The sequence below is a fragment of the Corvus hawaiiensis genome, chromosome 26 (assembly GCF_020740725.1).
Source record: "Corvus hawaiiensis isolate bCorHaw1 chromosome 26, bCorHaw1.pri.cur, whole genome shotgun sequence".
Taxonomy (NCBI): Eukaryota; Metazoa; Chordata; class Aves; order Passeriformes; family Corvidae; genus Corvus; species Corvus hawaiiensis.
The window spans coordinates 32716289-32721041 of NC_063238.1; positions in this window are offsets into that span (position 1 = coordinate 32716289).

The window sequence follows — 4753 nt, forward strand, 5'->3', positions numbered from 1 at the left end:
AACTTAGAGAGGGCAGGGTTAGATTAAGTATTAGGAAGAAATTCTTTACTCAGAGGGTGGTGAAGCACTGGAACAGGCTGCCCACAGGAGCTGGGATTCTCTCATATCTGGAAGTGCTCAGGGCAAGTTTGAGTGGGGCTCTGAGCAGCCTGACCTAGTGGTTGGCATCCCTGCCCAAGGCAGAGGGCATGGAACTAGCTGGTCTGTAAGGTTCTTTTCAACCCAGGACATTCAATGATTTTGTGATAAATAATCACAAACTCTTTTCATACCCTTGGTCTCACAATTAACACCCAATCAGTGCTAAAGATGTTTTCTTTACATATGGAAAAATTCACCTTTTGTGGACAGATTATACATACATATACCATACATCTAAAAATCTGAATCATACTAAAAAAACAGAGTTCAAATTTTAGCAAAAATAGAACAGCTAATTAATGATAGAACTCCAGCAAAACAGTAACACAACTTACTTCTCTGATGACACATGATTGTCCTGCCCTTTCTGTGGAAAAAATTGCCCTCTGACTGCAGTATTACTAATTTTCTTACTGTTAAGCCATCTTGGACAAAGAGTGGTGTTGGTATTGAGCATCCTCTGTAAAGATTAATATAAAGATTCTGCCAATGCTTTTTTTCTCCTCTGTCTTTTAAAAATGAGTTTTTATTTTCTTCTGGTGTTTCAGTTTGAAATTTAACCCAGGAAACTTCTGCTGCCAGGCAAAATAAACCTAAAGCAGAAACAGGATCAGTAAGTAAAGAATTATGTAATACATCCATGCCAATCAATATGTGTATTGATTTTGCATGGGCAGGTTTTGGTAGCAGGGGTCTGTAAGGGGTGGCTTCTCTAAGAAGCTGTCAGAAGCTTCCCCCATGTCCAGCAGAACCAATGCCAGCTGGCTCCAGGACAGATGAGCCGCTGGCCGAGGCTGAGCCCAACAGTGATGGTGGTAATGCCTCTGTGATAACATGTTTTAGAAGGGGAAAAAAAAAGTTATTGTACAGAAGTAATTGCAGCCAGAAAAGATTGGAGTGAGGATATGTGAGAGAAAAAGCCCTGCAGACACCAAGGTCAGTGAGGAAGAAGGGCCAGGATGTGCTCCAGGTGCTGTAGTAGAGATTCCCCTGCAGCCCGTGGTGCAGACCATGGTGAGGCAGCTGTGCCCCCTGATCCACCCGCTGCCAATGGAGGAGCCCATGCCAGAAGAGGTGGATGCCTGAAAGAGGGTTGTGAACCTGTGGGAAATAGAGTCCTGGCAGGGACCCTTGGAAAGAAGGGTCCACACTGGAGCAGGTTTGGTGGCAGGACTTGTGACCCTGTGGGAAATCCACACTGAAGCAGCCTGTTCCTGAAGGACTGCACCCTGTGGAAAGGGACCCACACTGAAGCAGTCCATGAAGACCTGTAGACCATCAGAGAAGTTCATGAGGAACTGCCTCCCATGGGAGGAACCCCACACTGGAGCAGGGGAAGGACTCCTCTCCCTGAGGAGCAGCAGAAACAACCTGTGATGAACTGTGTAACTCTCATTCCATCTCCTTGTCCCCTGAAGGGGAGGGGGTGGAGCTGGGAAGGAATTAGGGATGGGGGAAAGATGTTTTTTAAGATTTGGTTTATTTCTCATTATTCTGCTCTGATTTTGATTAGCAATAAGTTCAACTTAATTTCCCCAATTCGAGTCTGTTTTGTCTGTGATGGTATTTGGTGAGTGATCTCTCCCCGTCCTTAACACAGTAACCTTTGTTACATTTTCTCTCTCCTGTTCACTTGTGGAGGGGGGTGATAGAGCGGCTTTAGTGGGCACATGGCATCCAGTCTGGGTCAACCCACCATAAATGATTTTGTGGAAAAAAGATTATTTTGGTTTTTAAGGAAATCACATATAGGTTAATAAACATAATAGTACAGATTTAGCATAGGTATATTCCTTCACAGTCACTTGGTTTACCACCAAAACAGTTAAAATGTGAGTATAGCACACACTAAATGGATTAAGAGCTGGCCAACTGGCAGATTTCAGAAAGTATTTGTTGATGGGGAATTGTTACCAAATGGATGTGTTTCTCATGGAAATTCCCCAGTGGGCTGCTCCGTGTCTAACACTGTTCAACACTTTTATCAACTCCTTATTTGCACATGTTGTAATAAGCTTTGATTTTCCTTGATACGCCTGACAGATTAGTTAGTGTTTAGTGATGTACATGTTTTCTGCACACTGTTAGCCTCTTACCAGAGTTTTGCTGCAACTCATTCTGTTGCCTCTTGTGGTCTGGACATAAAGTTTAGCTTTTTAAGACCTATTGTGAAATTCCATGGAGAATTCTGCCCATTTTTCTCTTTCTCTCACAGATAAAATAAGGCACTCCCATTACAAGTTTTGGTACTCAGATGAAGCAGCTGGAGAGTCCACTCTCTAGTGACTTGTATTTTGGAAAAAAAAATTGAAAACTTTGAAGGAAAGAATGGTTAAGTTACATTTTGGAAGCCTCTGTTTTTGAATCTGCAAAAGAAACTCATCTCCCACTTAGAAAAATGTCTTCAACTGTTACCTGAGAGATGTGTAATTCTGGTACTGTTTTGCACACATATAATGCTCTTTATTCAAGGATGTTGCAGTGCTGAAAAATATTGCATCACTAGGAGAAGAGCATAACAATAGAAAAGTACTGTTCAAAGCTAAGTCACCAAAAATAATGCTAGCAATGACATAGTATAAGTCTGCTGATTTGATTGTAGAGGGAGGGATTATAAATCTCCCTGATTACTGTGAGAGGGAGGTACCCTCATCTGGTGTGTGTTCAAAAGTTAAAGGAATGAGTCTGGAAGAAGCTAATGGAATAGGATGAAGTGAGAATATAATTTGATTTTTTTTTTTTTTTTTTTTTTAAATTAGGGACCATTTCTTTTATGACCAATCAGATTTTAAAGAGTTTGAAAATATGTTACTATTCTTCACAGTGGGGAAAGAAGTCGCTGGACAGTGTTTAATTTTCAGAGGACAAAATCCTGAAGGGCTTTCCTCTGGTTTTGAAGTGAGGAGTCCATGGATTTTGCATGTTGGATCACTGCAGGGGTTGTTGTGAGAGCCTCTCTGCAAACCAGGTCAGCAGCCAGGAGGAAATTAACAAGCAAGGCAGCAAATAGGTGGTGAGAAAGATTACTTGGGAACAAACCTTGTTGGAACAACTAGCTAAGAGCAATTAGCAGGGAAGCCAGCGCCAGCCCTGGCCAGTGGGAAGAGCCAGCCACAAACACTGACAGCAGAAAGCACCCACCAGGAGCGACAGTAAGGGAAGGGCTGTTTGCACATGGGGCTGTGCCTGGCTGCGAGCAGAGCACTGGCTGGTGCTGCCTCTGAGGCCAGCCAGCTGCCCCAGGGCATGGGTAGAGCTCAGGCATGATTCTGCTGAGAATGACCATCCTACTACTGAAATCTGCCTGAGTCTGGATCAAAACCAGAGTGAGACGCAACTAGAAGAGGATATCTATGGCTGACACCGATGCACTGATCTTTCAGAGGTCTCTTTTAGCCTGGAGTGAGCAGGTACCTCAAGGGGGAATGGGATCATGTTTCCTTCTCTTGCTTGGATTTTCTAGGTTGGAAAGGTATGCCTGGAGCTCAAGTATCTGGTCTAGAAGCACTGCTAGGCTCATGGTTTATACTTTAACAGCAAACTACCAGTGGAAAATTTACTTACTCTTAATAGGTTCAGATCCCTTTACTTGTACTTGGTTTGCTTATAGCTGGTAGTTCCCACACTCTGGCTTCTGTTTCTTTGTTATGAGGAATCCTCAGCCATTCAAGATTCAGATGACTCTGATGCCATCTTAAATGGACAATAAGCCCAAAACTCAGAAAAATGCTTTTGCTCATGAGAGCGGGGAATATCCTCCTACCAAGGATATTACTTGTAAACATGTAAACACATTTGATGGTCTTGAAGAAAGAAAGATTTAGAAGTGACATGACGGGCTAGAAGGCAGTGCCCTGCTGAGAGGGCAGTTCCATCCATTTCTGCTGAAGCCAAGAGGAATCAAAGGGGTTTTGCAGGGGAAGTGTTTCTACAGCCATAGACCCAGTCTCCTGGTCTGCTCACAGAGCAGCAGCATTTCTCCTTTGTAGCACTGTCTCTCTATACTGCCATGAAGGCACTTCAAACAAACCTCCTTGGCTTTGGAATATTTGTGTCTCGGAGGCCTGCATGGCATTCTTCCTTCTGGCAATATTTTGTTGCTTTTACTTAAGACTGGACAAGTCTAGAAGCCAGGCAAACAGTACTTTTGAGTAACAACAAACATCTCAGCTTTCTTTAGATGGGTAATATTATTGGCAAATTCAATGCTGAGCTGCAGACTGCAATTTGTTTTCTTTAAACGTACAAGGAACACTGCTGTGAAGCACAAGCTGTCAAGATTATTTTGTGTAAGCAATTATCTTCTATCTTGACTGGACTGATGTGGGCTCGACACACTGCCTTTGTAATCATGTAATTGCTAAATGAAATCACAAACTGGTGGGTGAAAATGCAGAAAAGATGTTATTAAGGTTTCAATGTGACTGCTACTGAATGTCACAGCATCTGCCATATTGACCTCCACTCTCTGAAAAAGCAAGACAAAGAGGGTTCATTGATCATTTAGTACCGTGCCAGTGTCTTCAGGCCTTAGGGCTTCATGAGCTCTACTGTGAAGCAAGTGGATTGATTGCAAAGGTTCAAAAAAGTTTAAAATGAGTAAAAGTAAGTT